We start from the raw sequence: 11688 nt of genomic DNA on the forward strand, positions 1-11688 counted from the left end.
TGTGGGGACTGGGTTAGACAGGGGCAGGGTGTGGGGGACTGGGTTAGAGAGGGGCAGGGTGTGGGGGACTGGGTTAGAGAGGGGCAGGGTGTGGGGGACTGGGTTAGAGAGGGGCAGGGTGTGGGGGGACTGGGTTAGAGAGGGGCAGGGTGTGGGGGACTGGGTTAGAGAGGGGCAGGTGTGGGGGACTGGGTTAGAGAGGGGCAGGGTGTGGGGGACTGGTTAGAGAGGGCAGGGTGTGGGGGGACTGGGTTAGAGAGGGGCAGGGTGTGTGGGGGACTGGGTTAGAGAGGGGCAGGGTGTGGGGGGACTGGGTTAGACAGGGGCAGGTGTGTGGGGGACTGGGTTAGAGAGGGGCAGGGTGTGGGGGACTGGGTTAGAGAGGGGCAGGGTGTGTGGGACAGGGTTAGAGAGGGCAGGGTGTGTGGGACTGGGTTAGAGAGGGGCAGGGTGTGGGGGGACTGGGTTAGACAGGGGCAGGGTGTGGGGGGACTGGGTTAGAGAGGGGCAGGGTGTGGGGGACTGGGTTAGAGAGGGGCAGGGTGTGGGGGACAGGGTTAGACAGGAGCCAAATGCTGGCAAATGGAGGTATTCATGTAGAATATCAGATCATAGAACACAGAACAGTACAGCGCAGAACAGGCCCTTCGGCCCCCGATGTTGCACCGACCTGCAAAATATTCTCAGCTCGTCCTCCTACACTCTCCCAAAATCACCCATGTGCTTATCTAAGGATTGTTTAAATCTCCCTAATCTGGCTGAGTTGACTACATTAGCAGGTAGGGCATTCCACACCCTTACAACTCTCTGCATAAAGAACTCTGACATCTGTCTTGAGTCTATCACCCCTCAATTTGTAGTTATGCCCTCTCGTACAAGCTGACGTCATTATCCTAGAGAAAAGACTTCCACTGTCTACCCTATCTAATCATTCTTATATGTCTCTATCAAATCCCCCTTAGCCGCCTTCTTTTCAACGAGAACAGATCCAAGTCTCTCAGCCTTTCCTCATAAGACCCTCCCTCCAGACCAGACAACATCCTGGGAAATCGCCTCTGCGCCTTTTCCCCAATCAGTTAGACTGAACTAAGTGTTTCTGTGCTGTACATCTGTGACTCGAATCGACCTTGGAAATCTGCCACGTCAAACATCACGAGAGCAATCCAGGTTTCCCACCTCTAACCAATGACCGTTTCAAAGTATCCCGCGGCCTTCTTGACTGCACACGAATTGAGACGAACCTCGCCCCAGAGAGAGGGACGCTTAGCATTCCCGGTTTTTTTATTTCTAAGAAAGATGCCTAAAGGCTTTGCGGTCTTCAGATCCTTGCGGTGGAGCAGCTGCTCGAGGAACGTGGCATCAGCAAATGAGTGGCACGGCAGCTGGTGATGGGCGACAGGCCGGTGCCAGTCAGTCCCGCTGCTCAGCCAAATCGGGGTCGCCAGCGCCCACTGGCTCCTGGTCCCCGTCCGGCTCAGTGGCGTGGCTCTGCCTCTCGGCTTCCTCGTCGGACTGGTCAGAATTGTCATCCTCCAGGTAGCGGTAGCCCTTCACCTTGTGCTGGGGTTTGGGGATACGCGGCACACGGAAGGGGACCCTCCGCGCCAGCTTGCGCTCCATCACAGGTAGGAACCGATGGCAACGACCAGGGTCACCAGCAGAATCGATAACTTCACCTAGGGGAGCGACACCGAGAGTTGGGTTAGCTCCAGAGCAACATCCCCTGGACACAGTCCGCGGTACGTGCTCCCTGGACGGGGACGGAGACACAAGGGAAAGTCCTCTTGACAGCTCAACTGAATTCGGGCGCACTCTCTCCAATAAAGTTCCATCAAACACTCCCAGGACAGGGACAGGTTCTGAACCAAAGTCCAGCGGAAGTCACTACCTACTATTCCCAGGACGGTGAAAATATAAGGTGAAAATATCTCTACTCATTCAAACGCACAGTGTCACTCTCCACAGTGAAACAACCAGGAGAGGGGACAGCGCAGTTTTCAATAGAGTGTCAAGACTTTTCTACTTCGATGAAACCTGAAATACATTTCCTCAAAACCATATCAATCAAGACCAGGCCACCAAGGAGGGGTGAGGACAGGGCTGGGGGGGGGGGGGGGGGGGACAGGGGAGAGGGGTGAGGGACACGGGGCGAGGGACACGGGGTGAGGGGTGAGGGACACGGGGCGAGGGACACGGGGCGAGGGACACGGGGCGAGGGACACGGGGCGAGGGACACGGGGCGAGGGACACGGGGCGAGGGACACGGCGCGAGGGACACGGGGCGAGGGACACGGGGCGAGGGACACGGGGCGAGGTGCGAGGGACAGGGACAGGCACAGGGACAGGGGAGGGTGAGGACGGGGACGGGGACGGGACAGGTGAGGGACGGGGACGGGGACGGGACGGGGGCGGGGGGAGGGGTGAGGGACGGGGCGGGGGGAGGGGTGAGGGACTGGGGCGGGGGAGGGGTGAGGGACGGGGGCGGGGGGAGGGGTGAGGGACGGGGGCGGGGGGAGGGGTGAGGGACGGGGGCGGGGACGGGGGAGGGAGTGAGGGACGGGGGCGGGGGACGGGGAGGGGTGAGGGACAGGGACAGGGACAGGGATGGGGAGGGGTGAGGGACAGGAGTGAGGGGTGAGGGACAGGAGTGAGGGGTGAGGGACAAGGGAAGGGGTGAGGGACAAGGGAAGGAGCGAGGGGTGAGGGACAAGGGAAGGAGCGAGGGGTGAGGGACAAGGAAGGAGCGAGGGGTGAGGGACAAGGGAAGGAGCGAGGGGTGAGGGACAAGGGAAGGAGCGAGGGACGGGGAGGGGTGAGGGACAAGGGAAGGAGCGAGGGGTGAGGGACAAGGGAAGGAGCGAGGGGTGAGGGACAAGGGAAGGAGCGAGGGACGGGGGAGGGGTGAGGGACAAGGGAAGGAAGAGGGGTGAGGGACAAGGGAAGGAACGAGGGGTGAGGGACAAGGGAAGGAGCGAGGGACGGGGGAGGGGTGAGGGACAAGGAAGGAACGAGGGGTGAGGGACAAGGGAAGGAACGAGGGGTGAGGGACAAGGGAAGGAACGAGGGGTGAGGGACAAGGGAAGGAGCGAGGGACAGGAGCGAGGGGTGAGGGACAAGGGAAGGAGCGAGGGGTGAGGGACAAGGAAGGAGCGAGGGGTGAGGGACAAGGGAAGGAGCGAGGGACAGGGGGAGGGGTGAGGGACAGGGAGGGTTGAGGGACAGGGACAGGGAGGGGTTGAGGGACAGGAGCAGGGTGAGGGGACAGGAGCCAGGGGCGAGGGGACAGGGGACAGGGGCGAGGGGACAGGGCGAGGGGACAGGGGACAGGGGTCAGGGGCGAGGGTCAGGGGCGAGGGGTCAGGGGCGAGGGGTCAGGGGCGAGGGGTCAGGGGCGAGGGGTCAGGGGCGAGGGGTCAGGGGCGAGGGGTCAGGGGCGAGGGGTCAGGGGCGAGGGGTCAGGGCGAGGGGTCAGGGGCGAGGGTCAGGGGCGAGGGGTCAGGGGCGAGGGGTCAGGGGCGAGGGGTCAGGGCGAGGGGTCAGGGGCGAGGGGTCAGGGGCGAGGGTCAGGGGCGAGGGTCAGGGGCGAGGGGTCAGGGGCGAGGGTCAGGGGCGAGGGGTCAGGGGCGAGGGGGGGACGGGGGAGGCACGAGGGACGGGGAGGCACGAGGGACGGGGGGAGGCACGAGGGACGGGGGGAGGCACGAGGGACGGGGGGAGGCACGAGGGACGGGGGGAGGCACGAGGGACGGGGGGGGAGGGGCGAGGGGCGAGGGGAGGCGCGAGGGACGGGGGGAGGGGCGAGGGGCGAGGGGGGGATGAGGGGGAGGGGCAGGGGTGAGTGACAGGGGCAGGGGAGGGGTGAGGGGCAGGGGCGGGGTGAGGGGCAGGGGGAGGGTGAGGGGTGAGGGGCAGGGGCAGGGGAGGGGTGAGGGTGAGGGGTGAGGGGCAGGGGCAGGGGCAGGGGAGGGGTGAGGGGTGAGGGGTGAGGGGTGAGGGGTGAGGGGCAGGGGCGGGGTGAGGGACAGGGGGAGGGGTGAGGGGCAGGGGCAGGGGCAGGAGAGGGGTGAGGGGCAGGGGCAGGGGCAGGGGCAGGGGCAGGGGCAGGGGCAGGGGCAGGGGCAGGGGCAGGGGCAGGAGAGGGGTGAGGGGCAGGGGCAGGGCAGGGGCAGGGGCAGGGGCAGGGGCAGGGGCAGGGACAGGGGAGGGGTGAGGGGCAGGGGCAGGGGCAGGGGCAGGGGCAGGGGCAGGGGCAGGGGCAGGGGCAGGGCAGGGCAGGGGCAGGGCAGGGGCAGGGCAGGAGAGGGGTGAGGGTGAGGGTGAGGGGCAGGGGCAGGGGCAGGGGCAGGGCAGGGGCAGGGGAAGGGGAGGGGTGAGCGACAGGGGCAGGGGAGGGGTGAGGGACAGAGGCAAGCTCCCTGTGCACTCCCTCCCAAAGACAGGTTTTGAGAGACTGCTTGGAATCCTCAATACACAGCTTGGCATCTTGAAGGTGAGCTGTGATACCGGCCTGTGGGAATGGGCTCCATGTCATCGCTGATGGACACACTGACCTTCATGTGAACGCCAGACCAGAGGTAGACAACAAAGATCGCGATAGCCTGCCACCAATGATAGATGGAGAAGATGAAGTCCTGTCTTTCTTTGTCCTCATACAACATTCCCAACAGAGCTGGAGGATGAGAACGAGAGGCGAGGCTCAACATTCATCAAATCCATGTTAAATACAGAGTATAGAAACACACAGACATATACTCGCATGGAGATAGTTCCCTGCAATAGCAATCGTGCCCCTCACCCCAACTCTCCCCCTGCTCCTGCTCCTGCACTGTGGCCCACACCCCAACTCTCCCCCTGCTACTGCACCTTGGCCCACTTCCCCAACTCTCCCCCTGCTCCTGCTCCTGCACTGTGGCCCACACCCCAACTCTCCCCCTGCTACTGCACCTTGGCCCACTCCCCAACTCTCCCCCTGCTCCTGCTCCTGCACTGTGGCCCACACCCCAACTCTCCCCTGCTACTGCACCTTGGCCCACACCCCAACTCTCCCCCTGCTACTGCACCTTGGCCACACCCCAACTCTCCTCCTGCTACTGCACCTTGGCCCACACCCCAACTCTCCTCCAGCTCCTGCACCTCAGCCTACTCCCCAACTCTCCCCAGCTCCTGCACCTCGGCCCACTCCCCAACTCTCCCCTGCTCCTGCTCCTGCACTGTGGCCCACACCCCACTCTCCCCTGCTACTGCACCTTGGCCCACACCCCAACTCTCCCCTGCTACTGCACCTTGGCCCACACCCCAACTCTCCCCCTGCTACTGCACTCGGCCACTCCCCAACTCTCCCCCTGCTCCTGCTCCTGCACTGTGGCCCACACCCCAACTCTCCCCCTGCTACTGCACCTTGGCCCACACCCCAACTCTCCTCCAGCTCCTGCACCTCAGCCTACTCCCCAACTCTCCCCAGCTCCTGCACCTCGGCCCACTCCCCAACTCTTCCCCTCGCTCCTGCAGCTCCCCAAATTGGCGCCCACTCCTCCCCAAATTCAACCCAACTCCCACAACGTGCCCCTCATCCAACCAGCCCCCACGCCTCCAACTCCCTCCCCTCACCGCACCAGCCACCACCCTTGCCTCACGGGCTCCTGGATCTCACCCCACACTGCACCCCCCCCCCCATCCCTCCCTGAGTCGCCGTGCTCCGGCACCACACCTCTGTCCCTCCCCGACTCACCCCACGCCCTCTCCATTCCTGACTCTCCCCCAGCCCAACCCCCCTCCCTGGCCCACCTGCACTCCCACCTCACCCCCCAACCACACCCCCTCGCCCCTCCTGCCTTCCACGTCTCCCCAACTCACCCCCCCATTCCCCGTCCATTCCCATCTCTCCCCTCACCGCTCGGCTCCATCTTTCCTTGGCTCCCCACCCCCACCCCCATCTCTCCAAACCAATCGTTTCTTGGCGCATTTTCCGCTCCCCCCCACCGTGTACTCACTGGCGAGGCTGGTCTTGTTAAGGGCAGTGCCAAGCCCCCAGAGCACAGCCACCCCGTAGACCCCCAGCAGACGGGAGGTCTGGCTGTCTCTGGGCGTGGGGCGCCCAGCAGAAGAGGACGACGATCAGCACGAGCTGCACCGAGGCGCCCAGCAGCAGCGGTGCCGAGCGGGGTAACCGGAGCATGGTCAGGGCCAGGAGCGAGAAGGCAGACGCCGAGACGCCATAGGCGATGATGATCGTGGTGAGACGCTCCAGCCCCAGCGAGCACACACCGTACGACTGAGGGCGGGTCAGGGGGGAAAGAGAGAGACACAGAACGTTTGAAGAGAAACCATCCGGTGACAGAGCGAGCGGGCACGCGACGAGGAGGGGTTGGGAGGGCGCGCGACGATGGGGGCAAGGTCACAGAGGTGGGGGTGCGCGCTGGGGGGCTGGCATGGGCAGAGGGCGCGCTAGCGGGGCACAGACAGAGAGGGTGCTGGGGGGCACAGAGGACACGCTAGGGGGGGTTGGCACAGGCAGAGGACGTGCTGGGGGGCTGGCACAGGCAGAGGACATAGGAGAGGGGGGGAGACAGAGGCGCACAGTGCACGAGGGTGGGGTGGACGAGACGGAGCACGTGCAGGGGGTTGACGCACAGGCGGAGAGAGAGGAGTTGGGGGGGGGACCTAAAGCACCGTGTCATTGCCTGACGCCATCCTTTCTCAGCAACAGATCTCTGAATCCCAGCCCATGAAGATGGGACAGCGCTGCCCCACTCACCAGGGCAAAGCCTGTACATGCAAAGAGCACTTCAAAGCCGCTGTAGATGAAGAAGGGCAGCAGCAGCCGCAGGCGATAGTCTCGCATGTGCTTGAAGGGCAGCTGGAAGATGTTGCCCCAACCAATGCTGCGCAGGTCAATTTCCTCAGTGGGCCGGTAGGCAGGACCACAGAGAGTCAGCACCTACAACAGAGAGAGAGGGAGGGAGAGATATACACACACACACACAGTGGGGGAGGAGGGAGGGGGGGGACAGAGAGAGGGGGGAAGAGACACACACAGAGGAGAAAACACGCACACAGGAAAGAGACACACACACGAGAGAGAGAGAGACAGAGACACGCACAGATGAGAGAGACACACGTGGGGGGGCGGGGGCAAGAGAGACACACGTGGGGGGGGGGGAAGAGAGACACACATGGGGGGGGGGGGGGGAAGAGAGACAGAGACAGAGAGAGAGAGACATACACACAAACAGGAGAGAGAGAGAGAGAGAGAGAGAGAGAGAGAGAGAACCAAACACACACACACACACACAAACACAAACAGGAGAGAGAGAGACACACACACAAAGAAAGAGACACACAGAGGAAAGAGACACACAGAGACACACACACACACACAGGAGGGAGGATTGTCTGGATTGAAAACCATCTGCCACTTTTCCGCCCAACTCTCCAGTCTATCTATATCCTCCTGCATTCTCTGACAGTCCCTTCTGCTTTCTGCTCCTCCACCAATCCTTGTGTCATCTGCAAATTTGCTGATCATACCAACAGTGCCCTCTTCTAGATCATTTCTGTATATTCCAAACAACAGCAGCTCCAATCCCGACCCCTGTGGAACCACACTGGTCACCTTTCTCCATTTCGGTAGGCCGTTTACAATGGAGATAAGAAGAAACATCTTCAGCCAGAAAGTGGGGAATCTGTGGAATTCCTTGCCAGGGAAGGCTGTGGAGGCCGGGTCATCGAGTATATTGAAGATGGAGAGAAAATGTTCGAGTATCAAGGGTTAGGGGGGAGGAAGGGGGGAGAATGGGGTGGACAAACTTATCAGGCATAATCGAATGGCAGAGCAGACTCAAAAGCCCGAATGATCTAATTTCTGGATAAAGTGGTCAAGGCGGCATATGGTGTGCTTGCCTTCATTGGACAGGGCATTGAGTATAAGTCATGTTAAAATTGTACAAGACATTGCTTCGATGTCTTACGGCCTTAACTCTCCCACCCGCTTCATTCCTGATGAAGGGCGTATGCCCAAAGCGTCGACTCTCCTGCTCCTCGGATGCTGCCTGACCTGCTGTGCTTGGCTCGCACCCACACTTTTCCATCGCCACCCCCTTAGGGTCAGTCTCTCCCAGTCCTGCTGCCCCAGCTCTCCATCGCTCCCTTTCCTCGGTCTCTGCCCCCGATCTCTCAGCGACCGTTAAAGCTGAAGGCCAGATGATACACAATCAATCATTCGGACGAGTGAGCTCTCTGTCCACTGTCTCCAATACCAGCCTCTCTCTCTCTCTCTCCTTCGATAAGGGGCCCAAAACTATTCACAGCCCCCTTCCCGCACAAGTGCCTTGTACAATTTTAGCAAAACGTCTCTACTTTTATATTTCATTCCCTTTGAAATAAAAGCTAACATTCCCTGTCACCCAGCGAGCTTGGATGTTAGCTTTTTATGATTCAACACGAACACTTTTTCAATAACAATGTTAAGCTGAGTTACCTATCGTTACTTTATAAAATCATCGCCCCTTTCAAAACAGGCTTAATTAGCAGTTTCCCGATACTCTGACACTTAAAGAGTCATAGAGATGTACATCATGGAAACAGACCCTTCAGTCCAACCCATCCATGCTGACCCAGATATCCCAACCCAATCTAGTCCCACCTGCCAGCACCCGGCCCATATCCCTCCAAACCCTTCCTATTCATATACCCATCCAAATGCCTTTTAAATGTTTGCAATTGTACCAACCTTCACCACTTCCTCTGGCAGCTCATTCCATACACGTACCACCCTCTGTGTGAAAAAGTTGCCCCTTAGGTCTCTTTTATATCTTTCCCCTCTCACCCTCTAGTTCTGGACTCCCCCCACCCCAGGGAAAAGACTGTCTATTTATTCTATCCATGCCCCTCATAATTTTGTAAACCTCTATAAGGTCACCCCTCAGCCTCCGACACTCCAGGGAAAACAGCCCCAGCCTGTTCAGCCTCTCCCTGTAGCTCAAATCCTCCAACCCTGGCAACATCCTTGTCAATCTATTCTGAACCCTTTCAAGTTTCACAACATCTTTCCGATAGGAAGGAGACCAGAATTGCACGCAATATTCCAACAGTGGCCTAACCAATGTCCTGTACGGCTGTAACATGACCTCCCAACTCCTGTACTTCTCCAGAATCGAAGACTCCTGGAAGATTACAGACAGTGATTCTACCATCTCTGTTACCATTTCCTTCAAATACACGATCTGAATGTTAAATTCTATCCTGGGGAATCATTGACATCTGCAACAGCGTCATAGCCTCTATCTCAAAACCCCGCTCAGGTGTGTGAGAGAGAGTGTGTGAGAGAGAGTGTGTGAGAGAGAGTGTGTGAGAGGAGTGTGTGAGAGAGAGTGTGTGAGAGAGAGTGTGTGAGAGAGAGTGTGTGAGAGAGAGTGTGTGAGAGAGAGTGTGGTGAGAGAGAGTGTGTGAGAGAGAGTGTGTGAGAGAGAGTGTGTGAGAGAGAGTGTGTGAGAGAGAGTGTGTGAGAGAGAGTGTGTGAGAGAGAGTGTGAGAGAGAGTGTGTGAGAGAGAGTGTGTGAGAGAGAGTGTGTGAGAGAGAGTGTGTGAGAGAGAGTGTGTGAGAGAGAGTGTGTGAGAGAGAGTGTGTGAGAGAGAGTGTGTGAGAGAGAGTGTGTGAGAGAGAGTGTGTGAGAGAGAGTGTGTGAGAGAGAGTGTGTGAGAGAGAGTGTGTGAGAGAGAGTGTGTGAGAGAGAGTGTGTGAGAGAGAGTGTGTGAGAGAGAGTGTGTGAGAGAGAGTGTGTGAGAGAGAGTGTGTGAGAGAGAGTGTGTGAGAGAGAGTGTGTGAGAGAGAGTGTGTGAGAGAGAGTGTGTGAGAGAGAGTGTGTGAGAGAGAGTGTGTGAGAGAGAGTGTGTGAGAGAGAGTGTGTGAGAGAGAGTGTGAGAGAGTGTGTGAGAGAGTGTGTGAGAGAGTGTGAGAGAGAGTGAGAGAGAGAGTGAGAGAGTGTGAGAGAGTGTGAGAGAGTGAGAGAGAGTGAGAGAGAGTGAGAGAGAGTGAGAGTGTGAGAGAGTGTGAGAGAGAGAGAGTGTGAGAGTGTGAGAGAGAGTGTGAGAGTGTGAGAGAGTGTGAGAGAGTGAGAGAGAGTGAGAGAGAGTGAGAGAGAGTGTGAGAGAGTGTGAGAGTGTGTGAGAGTGTGTGAGAGTGTGTGAGAGTGTGTGAGAGTGTGTGAGAGTGTGTGAGAGTGTGTGAGAGTGTGTGAGAGAGTGTGAGAGAGTGTGAGAGAGTGTGAGAGAGTGTGAGAGAGAGTGTGAGAGAGAGTGTGAGAGAGAGTGTGAGAGAGAGTGTGAGAGAGAGTGTGAGAGAGAGTGTGAGAGAGAGTGTGAGAGAGAGTGTGAGAGAGAGTGTGAGAGAGAGTGTGAGAGAGAGTGTGTGAGAGAGTGTGTGAGAGAGTGTGTGAGAGAGGTGTGTGAGAGAGTGTGTGAGAGAGTGTGTGAGAGAGTGTGTGAGAGAGTGTGTGAGAGAGTGTGTGAGAGAGTGTGTGAGAGAGGTGTGTGAGAGAGGTGTGTGAGAGAGAGTGAGAGAGAGAGTGAGAGAGAGAGTGAGAGAGAGAGTGAGAGAGTGTGAGAGAGTGTGAGAGAGTGTGAGAGAGTGTGAGAGGTGTGAGAGAGGTGTGTGAAAGTGTGTGAAAGTGTGTGAAAGTGTGTGAGAGTGTGTGAGAGTGAGAGAGAGTGTGAGAGAGTGTGAGAGAGTGTGGGTGTGAGAGGAGTGTGAGAGAGGTGAGGTGTGAGAGAGTGAGTGTGAGAGTGTGAGAGTGTGAGAGGTGTGAGAGAGTGTGAGTGAGAGTGTGTGAGAGTGTGTGAGAGTGTGTGAGAGGTGTTGTGGAGTGTGTGAGAGTGTGTGAGAGTGTGTGAGAGTGTGAGGGTGTGAGAGGTGGGTGTGAGAGTGTGACAGAGTGTGACAGAGTGTGTGAGAGTGTGTGAGAGTGTGTGAGAGGTGAGGTGGTGAGAGTGTGTGAGAGAGTGTGAGAGAGTTGTGAGAGAGTGTGGAGTGTGAGAGAGTGTGAGAGTGTGTGAGAGTGTGTGAGGGTGGAGGTGTGAGAGTGTGTGAGAGTGTGAGAGAGTGTGAGAGGTGTGTGAGAGGTGGGTGTGTGAGAGTGTGTGAGAGTGTGTGAGAGAGTGTGGTGTGTGAGAGTGGTGTGAGCGTGTGTGAGAGTGTGTGAGAGTGTGTGAGAGTGTGTGAGAGTGTGTGAGAGTGTGTGAGAGTGTGTGAGAGTGTGTGAGAGTGTGTGGGGTGTGAGGTGAGTGTGTGTGGTGAGAGTGTGAGAGTGTGTGAGAGTGTGTGGGTGTGAGGTGTGGTGGGGTGTGTGAGAGTGTGTGAGAGTGTGTGAGAGTGTGTGAGAGTGTGTGAGAGTGTGTGAGAGTGGTGAGAGGTGTGAGAGTGTGTGGAGAGTGTGACGAGAGTGTGAGAGAGTGTGAGAGAGTGTGTGAGGAGTGTGAGAGTGTGTGAGAGTGTGTGAGAGTGTGTGAGAGTGTGTGAGAGTGTGTGAGTGTGTGAGAGTGTGTGAGAGTGTGTGAGAGTGTGTGGAGAGTGGTGGTGGGGGGGGGGGGGGGGGGGGGGGGGGGGGGGGGGGGGGGGGGGGGGGGGGGGGGGGGGGGGGGGGGGGGGGGGGGGGGGGGGGGGGGGGGGGGGGGGGGGGGGGGGGGGGGGGGGGG

The 11688-nt window shown here is 59.0% G+C and overlaps 1 pseudogene; it reads right to left on the reverse strand.

Annotated features, from left to right (window-relative positions):
• Positions 1 to 476: 476 nt before the first annotated feature.
• Positions 477 to 11688, reverse strand: part of LOC140459574 (protein unc-93 homolog B1-like) — a 35381-nt pseudogene continuing 24169 nt past the window's right edge.

This window comes from Chiloscyllium punctatum, chromosome 35 (genome assembly GCF_047496795.1).
Source record: "Chiloscyllium punctatum isolate Juve2018m chromosome 35, sChiPun1.3, whole genome shotgun sequence".
Classification (NCBI taxonomy): Eukaryota; Metazoa; Chordata; class Chondrichthyes; order Orectolobiformes; family Hemiscylliidae; genus Chiloscyllium; species Chiloscyllium punctatum.